Source organism: Carassius carassius, chromosome 24 (assembly GCF_963082965.1).
Source record: "Carassius carassius chromosome 24, fCarCar2.1, whole genome shotgun sequence".
Lineage (NCBI taxonomy): Eukaryota > Metazoa > Chordata > Actinopteri > Cypriniformes > Cyprinidae > Carassius > Carassius carassius.
This window is the reverse complement of record NC_081778.1, coordinates 8,793,502-8,807,932: the sequence shown is the minus strand read 5'-3', so window position 1 is coordinate 8,807,932 and position 14,431 is coordinate 8,793,502. Positions and strand designations below refer to the sequence as shown.

General features: G+C 39.4%; 2 long non-coding RNA genes across 3 annotated transcripts; both read left to right on the top strand.

Moving 5' to 3' along the window:
* Window positions 1-4,280: 4,280 nt before the first annotated feature.
* On the top strand, window positions 4,281-5,372 carry LOC132102768 (uncharacterized). The gene is made up of 3 exons (XR_009423287.1): window positions 4,281-4,356; window positions 4,627-4,737; window positions 5,330-5,372. It is a non-coding gene; the product is annotated as an uncharacterized LOC132102768 (long non-coding RNA).
* Window positions 5,373-5,727: 355 nt separating this feature from the next.
* On the top strand, window positions 5,728-10,079 carry LOC132102766 (uncharacterized). 2 transcript variants are annotated; one of them, XR_009423285.1, is made up of 5 exons: window positions 5,728-5,858; window positions 6,048-6,240; window positions 8,737-8,815; window positions 9,011-9,060; window positions 9,995-10,079. It is a non-coding gene; the product is annotated as an uncharacterized LOC132102766 (long non-coding RNA). The 2 variants fall into 2 exon arrangements; XR_009423284.1 differs by having other exon boundaries at window positions 9,011-9,064; window positions 9,995-10,076.
* Window positions 10,080-14,431: the final 4,352 nt, after the last annotated feature.

Here is a 14,431-nt window from a genome sequence, read left to right as displayed (position 1 = left end):
ATGTCATGACTGCCTTATGCCCGATTTTAACTTTTTGTGACATTGCTTTGGTGTTTCCATTTGATATAAAACCCTATAACGTGCTAACTGAATGTCCTAGCATGTCACATGTTAGTGTAGCCTACTATTTCACACACATTTTCTTAACTCATCCTTTTCGCTTTTCGTGTAATTTAATAATGTGATATTAACATTTGGCATACAGTAGACATGAAATTGTCAAAAGTTTTCTTTATCAATAGGAGTGTGTTCTGTATCACATCTGGGCAACACACACACACCACACACACACACACACACACACACACACACACACACACACACACACACATACACTGTATCATTGTGTAAATGGCAGTTAAAAATCAGAGAAATGTTTACCCTTATCACAGTGTCATCACTAACAATGTTCAAAACTCAGAAGAATGACTGGTTAAGACAATTTGACCATTGAAATTAAGAAAGCACATAGCATCCTGTGCATAGTGTGATTTTAAATCATATAGTGTGATATTAATTTAGAATGTTTCTATGGGTAGCTCATATTATACTTAAATAACTTTCTCTTTTTTCTTTCTTTTTTTCTCAGACAACATGGTGTCTAATAAAAAGAAATGCCCCAACTGCCCCCAGGTCATGCCCTGTGCCACTAAGATTTGTAAGGCCTGTGGGGCAGAGCAGCCCAAGAAGGCTCGTTTGATGAAGAGGCTGCAGGCCCTTGATATGAAGAAGGGGGAGTGGCTTGGCAATCTTAAAAAAAAACACAATGAGGCAGCCATGCGGGATGAAGCCATAATTTTGGTATGTACAATTAACACTACCTTTTTTAATAGGGTCAATTACCAGTCCTGATTGAGTGATAATTTTGATAGAAGATCATAATATATTTTTCAAATGCTTTTATTTTTATTTTTGAAAAGAGTGATTTAAACCAGATTTCTGAAATATAGGGTTTACCGACCTCTAAACAGAGTTTAAACACCAAATGCAACTTGAAGGTTCTCTTTCACAAAGTTAAAGCCTAGTGCAGGCATGTTAAACTCAAACACACGGTGGTCCAAAATTAAAAACTGGGTCCAAGTTGCGGGCCAGGTAAATCTTTATTGAAAAACTGACTTAAATTGAGCATGTGATTCCCACTTTCAGTAGTATGTGATGAATTTAATGTAGTCATGTCATTCATGTAATATTAATAAGGAATTTAAGTACTACTGTTAAAAGTGGAGTTTAACTTTAAACACAGATTCTTCAGAACAGAATAGAATAGAATGCCTTTTATTGTTATTATACACATGTACGACGAGATTGAAGCAACTCCTTTTCCAGTGTCAACATGTACATAAGAGAAATGTAACAACAAGGAATAAAATAAGTATTGCAAAAGAAGGGGGGGTAAGGGGCACAGTTCTGAAAAGCTATATACATTAAAATAGAAAGATAAATATGGTTTGTATACTGTGTGATTTTGATTCTATCAAAAGTATTAAGTATTTAATATTAAGTATTAAATATTGAACATTAATGAAATTGCACAGAATATCAGTGTTATCAAAAGTATTAAATGATAAATATTGCACAGTAGGTGGGTTGAAGAAAGTCTGTGGATCGGGAGGTAAATGTGGAGTCAGTGCCTGTGTGAGTTCAAATTGGTTATGGCTTTTGGGAACAGGCCAGCAAATTTAAACCATTAAGGTAACTGACTGTTAACTTGAAAGGCATAATAATGAACTAATTACCCTTTGCTAAAAAATCACTCTCCAAAACATTCTCATTAATGGTTCCATGTTGGTGGAATGATCTCCCCACCGTCATCTGGAGTGCAGAATCCCTGACAACATTCAAAAGACAACTGAAAATGTGTTTATTTCGTGAGCACTTAAACTTGTAAAAAACATACAGTATAAATAGGTTCACCCAAGTAAAGAACACAGCTATATTGTGTATTTTACTAAATCCTGGATCCTAGATGTCCCACATTCCCTCGTAGAACTAATCCTGTTATATATTTGCAAAGTATTGAAATGCATTGATTTTCAGTGTAAACCCATTCATTTGGGGGTGTTAAAAATGTATACATCTACAGGGCTTGACATTAATGGTTGCCTTTGGCTACCAAATTCATACAAGTGGCAACTAGATTTTGACTTTTAACCACTTTAACCACTAAATTTAACATTTAGTCCTGATCTGTTCATAATTCTAACACCAAATTCAAGCCAGAGATGATTTTTCATACACAGTAAATTTGACAAAATAGAAAATCAACTTTTGAGGATGGCTCAAATGCTTTTGCTGGTCATAAGTGCATTGAAATTCTGTCAATCTGATCAAAGGAACTTAGTATAATAAGACATGTAATAATGGGCAGTTTTTTGTCAATGTTAGGTCTAACAGAAAAATGTCATGCCTCAAACTGAATTTTTTTATAACATCCTTTTTTATCCGTTACAAATGTCTCTGCAGCTTGAGAAGCTACATGCAATGGGCTACAAGCCACTCCTCCTCCTTCAGAAGGAAGGCAATGGCAAGAAACCTAAAATAACTTCCCTCACCCCAAGATGTGTGCTGGACCCGCTGGCTACACAACACCTCAGCAAAATGACAGCATTTTATGAGTTGGTTTGTGCAGGTGAGATGTACAGTATACAGTTGATTGTCAATCCTTCCCTATTTTTTCAGCACTTATCAAATATTTATAGTTTATACAACAAATGACACCCTTATTACATTTCAACGTCTTGGTGTAAACTTGCATCCAGTGTGAAAAGTAGCCTATAGCCCAATTTTTGCCTGTGTTTCAGAAATATGTAAATGCATACAAGCTTAGAAATATAGTCTTAAAATTCTTGTGTGCAGGAATGTCAAATAATCTGCCTTTTTGAATTTTTATAATACATAATAGTTCAGCCTCAATCCTACTTTTTTTTCTAATCAAATTTGACAGGTTGGAAGGCGAGTGCGGACACTGTCTTCACCCTGACCCTCAGCCCTTGTGACGAGCAGGGCACCTCAGGGGAGGCGGGCCCAGAAAACCTTGTGGCGAAGGCGGGGCCGGAAGGCCTCATGGAGGAGGCGGGGCCGGAAGGCGTCATGGAGGAGGCGGGGCCGGAAGGCGTCATGGAGGAGGCGGGGCCGGAAGGCCTCGTGGAGGAGGCAGGCTTGGAAGGCCTCATGGAGGAGGCAGGGCTGGAAGGCCTTGTGGAGGAAGCGGGGCCGGAAAGCCTCGTGGAGGAGAGAGGGCCGGAAGGCCTCATGGAGGAGGCCAGGTTGGAAGGCCCCGCTGTGGAGACGGCAGGCCTTGTGGCGAAGGCGGGGCTGGAAAGCCCCGTTGTAGAGGCTGAATGCCTAGTGGAGGAGACGGAGATGAAAGGCCCCACTGTGGAGAATGAAGGCCTCGTGGGGGAGGCAGGTGAAGTACATCTACTTAAAAAAGGTAACTCTTACAGCTAACTTTTAAACTTTTGTGTTTTGGTTAATTTGCTCACTTGCTGTCTACCAGAGAGTTAGATTAGGAAGGGACATTTAATTTTTTTGCATTTTAATGCAACATCCCAGTGTGACATATCCCCCTATTAGCCTAATTCAGTTGAAGTCGGAAGGGCCGACTAGCATGTAAGCTGAAAGCTAGTTGTCTCCAACTGAAATCATTAGCTTGCCCCAAGTACTCCTGTGATTTGGCAAAGCTAAGCTAATGATGTAAGTTGTTACAATGAAGGTTATTGCACACATAAGAAAGAGTATGGTACATACTGCATCCAACAACTTTTTCAGCAGTTTTGCTGTGCAACTTCTCAACCGATTGATTTAGTTCTGATTGGGTGTTCACGATCATTTTTGTGGTATGACATAGGTTACTCATGAGGGTTTGTGTGCGTATTGTTCTGTGTGTATTGTTCTGTGTGTGTGTGTGTGTGTGTGTGTGTGTGTGTGTGTGTGTGTGTGTGTGTGTGTGTGTGTTGGTTTTTGTGGTTTACAAGGACTTTTGACCTGAATACGCACCAGCATTACAGGGACATTTGGGTTTATGAGGACAGGGCCCATGTCCTTATAATTCCGACAGTGTAGATGCCTTTCTCTATGTCCCAGAAGCTCCCTCTCAAATTTTCGCGCCATGTCCTAATATACCACAAAACCCTGAAATTTTACTATACACTGTGTATCCTCTGAGCTCGGGAGTGCGCCCCTGCAGCCCGGACCCGGTACTGCATCCGCGTCATCGAAAATTTGCATATTTTACACTTGTGTAAGTTTGTAGGCCGCTGATTGGCTAGATCGCGCATCGGAGGGCGGGAAATCGCGAAAACAAAATGGCGGCGGTGGGCGGGGCTACATTCTGCCGCTAATAGCTCCGTACAAGTAAGTTAATGCAGTTTGGTAATTATTTAAACATTTTTTTGCAATAATTTATCGATTGTATATGATTATATAAATGCATAATTATCATGCAATTAAACATATTCCCTAAATATCATCATATAAAGTATGAATGTGACTTCAAAGCTGTAATTACTCAGTTTAAAATCAGTATATTAATGTAACGCTATTAATGTAACGTTTCATAGATGGTTATTTAAATATATTATTATTATTATTATTATAAATCCCGTATACTCGTGCTTTAATCAGCGAGGCAAGTGTGACGGTTTGTAACTTCCTGTTTGGAACGGACGCAATCTGTGCACCTGAAGCGAAGACATCTGTGGTGTGAAGCTGTTGGAGACAACTATTATATTAAAGGTTAGTAATACTGCTGTTAAATCGTTTCTCTGAGAGTTTGTGGCTCAGTTTGGCTTGTTCGTGAGTGTCTTCAGTGCTCTTTAGAAAGCAGCTAGCGCGTGATGCTAATAGCACTAGCGTGTTTACACTAAGTGTCCTCTATTAAGAGTAACATCAGACGAGAATCAACAATGCTTGTCAGTTTAACTTCACAACTGTAAATGTAACAGAACAGTCTAGCTATCATAATAATCTGTTGTCATGGCTACAGTCTGTGAAGGGGAGGGGCAGTTCTGTTTAATATTATTACTGTTCAGCTTGCTTTCATTAATAAACACAGAGATGTGCTCTTTTCACTTTCTAATACTTACTGTATATATTAAGTAAAGTCACCTTTATTTGAATAGTGCTTTGTAGAATACAGATTGTGTCAAAGCACTTTTACTAATATAACCAGTCAAAATAGTATATTCAGCATATGCTCAGAATACATCATATTTAACATATATTCTGTTCATTAGAACTGTCATTATTAATTTGCATGTTAAGTTGAAAACAAACAAACTTAATATTGTCAGATGGAGGCCAACAGTTCTTATTGTTATTAAAGCAGACACATGAGAGGATGGCTGAAGGTGCGAGGCGAAGGAGAAAGAGCAGAATGGGCTCAAGGGCAGGTTCATCACTGATCTTAAAGGTGAGCTAATTTATTTAGTCATCATATAGTCACCATTAAGTTGTCTTAGTTCTTTATATCTTTTGTTGAGCAAAATAAGACATTACTAACCATTTGATGGTTTGTAAATGATGACAGGATTTTCTTCCTATGCCTTTAAAGTGTCTCGTGTACTAAAGCTGTCTCTGGTTGATGACGTGTGGTTCTCGTGATGGTTTCACCTCTCTGTTGTTTTAAAGTGTCTTGTGTACTAAATCTGTCTCTGGTTGATGACGTGTGGTTCTCGTGATGGTTTCACCTCTCTGTTGTTGTGTAGGGAGGGGTGTGTTCAGCTGTACTGACTTTGAGAAAGGAGATTTCCTGCTTGGAATACTGAGGAGACCTCATCAGCAAAGAAGAATGTGAGCGGAGGCCATGCACTTCAAGTTTTCATGTTTGAGTTTGGCTACAATGGAAAACTCCTCTGGTATGTACCCGTGTTTGATCTACATGTTTACTGATAATTAAATTACATGATTCTAAATGTGTCCGTGGACATGTCAGTGGTCATGTGTTTTCAAAGCTTGGTGATGAGTGTTAAATGATTGGTGATCACAGAATATGACATCTGCTGGTCCTAAGGTTTCAGTGCTGATATTGTCTGTCTCTTGTTTAGTGTCGATGCAGCTCGAGGTGACGGTTCTCTTGGGCGGCTTGTAAACGATGACCATATTAACCCAAACAGCAGGATGAAGACGATTCGTGTGGATGGAAAACCTCACTTATGTTTATTTGCTACAAGGAGCATCTGTCCTGGTGAAGAGGTCACATACGATTATGGTGATTCTGATTGGCCATGGAGATGCACGGTACTGACACCTCTATACTGTCAATTCTGATTTATTGGATTATAGTAAAGTTATTAAATGTCAGTTGTTACCAATTAAGTTAATGTTAATGAGTTTGTATGTATTACATTCCATGCATGTTCATTCCAGTATGTCAGGATGTGTGTATGTTTACACCTGTGTTACGAGGACCCTGTTTTATGAGGACCATCATAAGAAGATAGTCTTAACATGGTCTTGATGTCACATTGTGTGTATATTTACACCTGTTTTACAAGGACCCTGTTTTATGAGGACCATCATAAGAACATGGTCTTGTGTGTGTGTGTGTTTACACCAGTGTTACGAGGACCCTGTTTTATGAGGACCATCATAAGAAGATAGTCTTAACATGGTCTTGATGTCACATTGTGTGTATATTTACACCTGTTTTACAAGGACCCTGTTTTATGAGGACCATCATAAGAACATAGTCTTCTGTGTGTGTGTGTTTACACCCGTGTTACGAGGACCCTGTTTTATGAGGACCATCATAAGAACATGGTCTTGTGTGTGTGTGTGTTTACACCAGTGTTACGAGGACCCTGTTTTATGAGGACCATCATAAGAACATAGTCTTAACATGGTCTTGATGTCACATTGTGTGTGTGTTTACACCTGTGTTACGAGGACCCTGTTTTATGAGGACCATCATAAGAACATGGTCTTGTGTGTGTGTGTGTGTTTACACCCGTGTTACGAGGACCCTGTTTTATGAGGACCATCATAAGAACATGGTCTTGATGTTTGATTGAAGAATCTCAAGGCGTTTCTCAATGTCAAGGAAGGATCCTTGGAAGCCAGTATTTCGAGGATGCTACGTCATCGACATCCGTCGAAGGACTGTTCCAATGTCGAGGATCCTCGGAATTTCAACCAAGGACTGAGTCCTTCGTTCGAAGAATATCCCATACACAGGAAAGGATGCATATGTGTAGCCTTCGCGCTCTCAAATCACCCACAATCCTATGCGCGCAGCATTGCTATCTTGTTCAAAAATGTCGAATGTTAGCAGAGTCGGAGCGTTAACAGTTTTTATTTACATTACCAAACATTTGTTATAACTGTAGTAAATATAAGTAAAGTTTGCCAGTACAAATTACTACCATATTGATATTGTAAATTATACAAATACAAATTATGTTATTGATGGCTAACTGAACCGGACCTGTCATTTAACAATTGTTAGCTTGATTGCGTAACCGGCATTTCTTTTATAAATAACTAGTTAAGTTGTCCAAAGTAATTTAACGTTAATATTATACCATTACACCACAGCGTTATTCAAACGGACCTTTTCACTGACGTAATGACGCGATGACGTGCACTTGCTAGCCTGTTCCATTTACGTGTTCTCCGAATGCTAAAGAGGAGTCTCACCTAGCCTCTGAAGGAAGTGACTTGGAAGGGCCAGTCCTGCCACAGGAAGTATCCTTGACATTGAGAAACGCCTTCAGTGTGTCGTTTGTTTGACAAAAGCCTGGTATTTGAAGACCCTAGTTCTCACCATGACATTGGGCTGTGTGGATGTGAATATTAGGCTAAATATGGATCATTCACATCTCATTGTGGCCGTATGATATTGAAAACGTCTAATTGTTATCTTTAGATTAAGTATATTGTAATACAAGTTGGTAAAAAGTCGCTCCCCTTGTTTGAAATTGACTTTCAGGCAGTATACTTCTGCAGTTTTATCATATTTGTGTCATCATCATTATTATTATTATTATTATTATTATTTTGGCTTTTTATTTAAATAACATTCTCCAAGATTGCATATTATTTATTCAAAACATTCAGTATTTTCAAATGATAACTGAGTAGAATCAGTGTCTAAAGAGCCTAAAGAACTCTGAACAAGGCACAGCAGCTATAAAGGTATCCAAGAAGTTCTTGAAATAATTGTGTTAGTCCTTAAAAGAGTAGAACAGATTACGTTGTCCACATGTGTTTCTAAGAGACATTTGTTTGCTGCATTATTGTGGGTGTTAAAAGTGAGTCTTGGTTTCATGCTGTAAAACTAACACAGACACTGTGTCTCAAATCACCAGTTTTTCTCATACACAGAAATGCTTGAAATGAGCTGTCCACATTTGTCTAGTAACCAATGTCCCGGTAATAACAAGGATACAAATAGACCAGACTCTTTTCAATCTAACACACTGAGACTCTTCAGTCAAGTCAAGACCATGTTCTTATGATGGTCCTCATAGAACAGGGTCCTCGTAACAGAGGTGTTAACGTGCACACAACCTGACAGACTGCAATATACATGCATGTAATGTAATACTTACAAAGTCATGAACATTAACTTGGGTAACACTTGAAAATTTAAATATTGATTTGAAATATTGTAATCTTGCTTGTAAATTACATTGATAAAATAGAAGCAAGATTATAAAATAATTTAATGTTTTAAATCAGTATTTTATGCACTCATTTATTGTCACAGATGTCTAATTTGATGTTCTTTTCTAGACTTTTCTATAGTGTGCTTGAACCGTCCACTGTTGAAGTCAACACTCTGTCCCAGTCAGAAGACACAGACGTATAGAAGGTACTACGACTGATTGATTGATTGATTAATTGATTGATTTAATTTAAAATATATTTTTTGATTTCATGTGTCAGTGATCAGTCAGTGTTTATGGACTCCAGTATAAGTGCATTATCAATTTGTACAGTGCCTGAATCCTTTGTCTGCAGTAGAATGTTTATTTAAAAATATTTATTTCCGTTTCCTTAATTTCAGGTGACTCTGAAGAAGGACCGGTTACTATTGGATGATCCGGACTGTGTTGAGTAGGTAATAAATGTGCATTGCATATTTTATGAAATGTTAGATTGATGTTGTAAGTAGTGCTGCAACGACGCGTCGGCGTCATCGATTACGTCGACTACAAAAATACGTCGACGACCAACTTCCTGATTCAGGTCTCTGCTGCAGATGTGATGGAACGACCGCAGCAGATTCGGCGATTCTAAAAGTACAAACTGATGTGATATTATTAAGTGTCTAATAAACGAGACTTGCTCATTGCATGATTCTGATATTCTTGTAAAGATTACAAGTTATTGGTATGATCACCTGTAGCGGCTGAAGTAAGGATAAAATAAAGTAAGTCTGTGTTGGTGCGGGTTTCGAACAAGCGACGCGGTCGCATACTGCGCGCCTACATTGGAAATAACAAACTTGAGCGCGCAAAAGACGCGATATGTGAACGGCCCCTTAAAAGACAGCGCGCCGCGAGACAACAGTCACAGACCACCGAGCTGCCCAGAATCAGCTCCAGATCTCTGGAAACCATGCTAAACCATAGCAGAACACTGACTACATTTTATGGTTTGTGATGCTAAAGAACATTTCATGACGTCTCGGACAACTGTAAATTTGTGGCTACTGTGGTTTAATTAGAAGCGCAAATGTAAACTCATATTTACCATAGTAAAATAAGTTTCTTTGCCTCTTTATTTTTGTATACTGTAAAAACTTCAACCACATTGGTTGAAAATGAATAAAGGTTGAAATATTATATTAGAAGTTGTACTTATAAGTTTTTGTAAAGTTATCAAAAGGATTCATTAGCTAATCAAAAAAATAACATTAGATAAATTATTTATTGTAATAAAAATAATCGTTGGAGTAGTCGACTAACAGAAAAAATAATCGTTAGTTGCAGCTCTAGTTGTAAGAAATCATCTCTACATGAGCCTGGCTTTTTTTCATTGTTTTCAGATGTCACCTGTCAAAGAGCATGTGTTGAATGAGGAGCAGAGCGTTTGTGCCCCGCTGAAGGAGTTAAGGAGGTATTCACATGTTTCGGATGAACTGTTATTTCAGTGCAACAGTGAATGCTCTGAAGTCTGATGTCTTCATGGGCTGTGATATACTTAGCTGTTACCAAATGTACGTAATTTAATGACCTGTCATATCAACACCTTCTGAGCGAATAGAGATAGACACGAGTGTACTGTATCAACACCTTCTGAGCGAATAGAGATAGACACGAGTGTACTGTATCAACACCTTCTTAGTGAATAGAGATAGACACGAGTGTACTGTATAAACACCTTCTGAGCGAATAGAGATAGACACGAGTGTACTGTATCAACACCTTCTTAGTGAATAGAGATAGACACGAGTGTACTGTATCAACACCTGAGCGAATAGAGATAGACACGAGTGTACTGTATCAACACCTTCTGAGCGAATAGAGATAGACACGAGTGTACTGTATCAACACCTGAGCGAATAGAGATAGACACGAGTGTACTGTATCAACACCTTCTGAGCGAATAGAGATAGACACGAGTGTACTGTATCAACACCTTCTGAGCGAATAGAGATAGACACGAGTGTACTGTATAAACACCTTCTGAGCAAATAGAGATAGACACGAGTGTACTGTATAAACACCTTCTGAGCGAATAGAGATAGACACGAGTGTACAGTATCAACACCTTCTTAGTGAATAGAGATAGACACGAGTGTACTGTATCAACACCTTCTGAGTGAAATAGAGATAGACACGAGTGTACTGTATAAACACCTTCTGAGCGAATAGAGATAGACACGAGTGTACTGTATCAACACCTTCTGAGTGAAATAGAGATAGACACGAGTGTACTGTATAAACACCTTCTGAGCGAATAGAGATAGACACGAGTGTACTGTATAAACACCTTCTGAGCGAATAGAGATAGACACGAGTGTACTGTATCAACACCTTCTGAGTGAATAGAGATAGACACGAGTGTATTGTATCAACACCTTCTGAGTGAAATAGAGATAGACACGAGTGTACTGTATAAACACCTTCTGAGCGAATAGAGATAGACACGAGTGTACTGTATAAACACCTTCTGAGCGAATAGAGATAGACACGAGTGTACTGTATCAACACCTTCTGAGTGAAATAGAGATAGACACGAGTGTACTGTATCAACACCTTCTGAGCGAATAGAGATAGACACGAGTGTACTGTATCAACACCTTCTGAGCGAATAGAGATAGACACGAGTGTACTGTATCAACACCTTCTGAGCGAATAGAGATAGACACGAGTGTACTGTATAAACACCTTCTGAGCGAATAGAGATAGACACGAGTGTACTGTATCAACACCTTCTGAGCGAATAGAGATAGACACGAGTGTACTGTATCAACACCTTCTGAGCTAATAGAGATAGACACGAGTGTACTGTATCAACACCTTCTGAGCGAATAGAGATAGACACGAGTGTACTGTATCAACACCTTCTGAGCGAATAGAGATAGACACGAGTGTACTGTATCAACACCTTCTGAGCGAATAGAGATAGACACGGGTGTACTGTATCAACACCTTCTGAGCGAATAGAGATAGACACGGGTGTACTGTATCAACACCTTCTTAGTGAAATAGAGATAGACACGAGTGTACTGTATCAACACCTTCTGAGCGAATAGAGATAGACACGAGTGTACTGTATCAACACCTTCTGAGTGAATAGAGATAGACACGAGTGTACTGTATCAACACCTTCTTAGCGAATAGAGATAGACACGAGTGTACTGTATCAACACCTTCTGAGCGAATAGAGATAGACACGAGTGTACTGTATCAACACCTTCTGAGCGAATAGAGATAGACACGAGTGTACTGTATCAACACCTTCTGAGCGAATAGAGATAGACACGAGTGTACTGTATCAACACCTTCTGAGCGAATAGAGATAGACACAAGTGTACTGTATCAACACCTTCTGAGTGAATAGAGATAGACACGAGTGTACTGTATCAACACCTTCTTAGTGAAATAGAGATAGACACGAGTGTACTGTATAAACACCTTCTGAGCGAATAGAGATAGACACGAGTGTACTGTATCAACACCTTCTTAGTGAAATAGAGATAGACACGAGTGTACTGTATCAACACCTTCTGAGCGAATAGAGATAGACACGAGTGTACTGTATCAACACCTTCTGAGCGAATAGAGATAGACACGAGTGTACTGTATAAACACCTTCTGAGCGAATAGAGATAGACACGAGTGTACTGTATCAACACCTTCTGAGCGAATAGAGATAGACACGAGTGTATTGTATCAACACCTTCTGAGTGAAATAGAGATAGACACGAGTGTACTGTATAAACACCTTCTGAGCGAATAGAGATAGACACGAGTGTACTGTATAAACACCTTCTGAGCGAATAGAGATAGACACGAGTGTACTGTATCAACACCTTCTGAGTGAAATAGAGATAGACACGAGTGTACTGTATCAACACCTTCTGAGCGAATAGAGATAGACACGAGTGTACTGTATCAACACCTTCTGAGCGAATAGAGATAGACACGAGTGTACTGTATCAACACCTTCTGAGCGAATAGAGATAGACACGAGTGTACTGTATAAACACCTTCTGAGCGAATACAGATAGACACGAGTGTACTGTATCAACACCTTCTGAGCGAATAGAGATAGACACGAGTGTACTGTATCAACACCTTCTGAGCGAATAGAGATAGACACGAGTGTACTGTATCAACACCTTCTGAGCGAATAGAGATAGACACGAGTGTACTGTATCAACACCTTCTGAGCGAATAGAGATAGACACGGGTGTACTGTATCAACACCTTCTTAGTGAAATAGAGATAGACACGAGTGTACTGTATCAACACCTTCTGAGCGAATAGAGATAGACACGAGTGTACTGTATCAACACCTTCTGAGTGAATAGAGATAGACACGAGTGTACTGTATCAACACCTTCTTAGCGAATAGAGATAGACACGAGTGTACTGTATCAACACCTTCTGAGCGAATAGAGATAGACACGAGTGTACTGTATCAACACCTTCTGAGCGAATAGAGATAGACACGAGTGTACTGTATCAACACCTTCTGAGCGAATAGAGATAGACACGGGTGTACTGTATCAACACCTTCTTAGTGAAATAGAGATAGACACGAGTGTACTGTATCAACACCTTCTGAGCGAATAGAGATAGACACGAGTGTACTGTATCAACACCTTCTGAGCGAATAGAGATAGACACGAGTGTACTGTATCAACACCTTCTGAGCGAATAGAGATAGACACGAGTGTACTGTATCAACACCTTCTGAGCGAATAGAGATAGACACGAGTGTACTGTATCAACACCTTCTGAGCGAATAGAGATAGACACAAGTGTACTGTATCAACACCTTCTGAGTGAATAGAGATAGACACGAGTGTACTGTATCAACACCTTCTTAGTGAAATAGAGATAGACACGAGTGTACTGTATAAACACCTTCTGAGCGAATAGAGATAGACACGAGTGTACTGTATCAACACCTTCTTAGTGAAATAGAGATAGACACGAGTGTACTGTATCAACACCTTCTGAGCGAATAGAGATAGACACGAGTGTACTGTATCAACACCTTCTGAGCGAATAGAGATAGACACGAGTGTACTGTATCAACACCTTCTGAGTGAATAGAGATAGACACAAGTGTACTGTATCAACACCTTCTTAGTGAAATAGAGATAGACACGAGTGTACTGTATCAACACCTTCTGAGCGAATAGAGATAGACACGAGTGTACTGTATCAACACCTTCTGAGCGAATAGAGATAGACACGAGTGTACTGTATCAACACCTTCTGAGCGAATAGAGATAGACACGAGTGTACTGTATCAACACCTTCTTAGTGAAATAGAGATAGACACGAGTGTACTGTATCAACACCTTCTGAGCGAATAGAGATAGACACGAGTGTACTGTATCAACACCTTCTTAGCGAATAGAGATAGACATGAGTGTACTGTATAAACACCTTCTGAGCGAATAGAGATAGACACGAGTGTACTGTATCAACACCTTCTGAGCGAATAGAGATAGACACGAGTGTACTGTATCAACACCTTCTGAGTGAAATAGAGATAGACACGAGTGTACTGTATCAACACCTTCTTAGCGAATAGAGATAGACATGAGTGTACTGTATAAACACCTTCTGAGCGAATAGAGATAGACACGAGTGTACTGTATCAACACCTTCTGAGCGAATAGAGATAGACACGAGTGTACTGTATCAACACCTTCTGAGCGAATAGAGATAGACACGAGTGTACTGTATCAACACCTTCTGAGTGAATAGAGATAGACACGAGTGTACTGTATAAACAC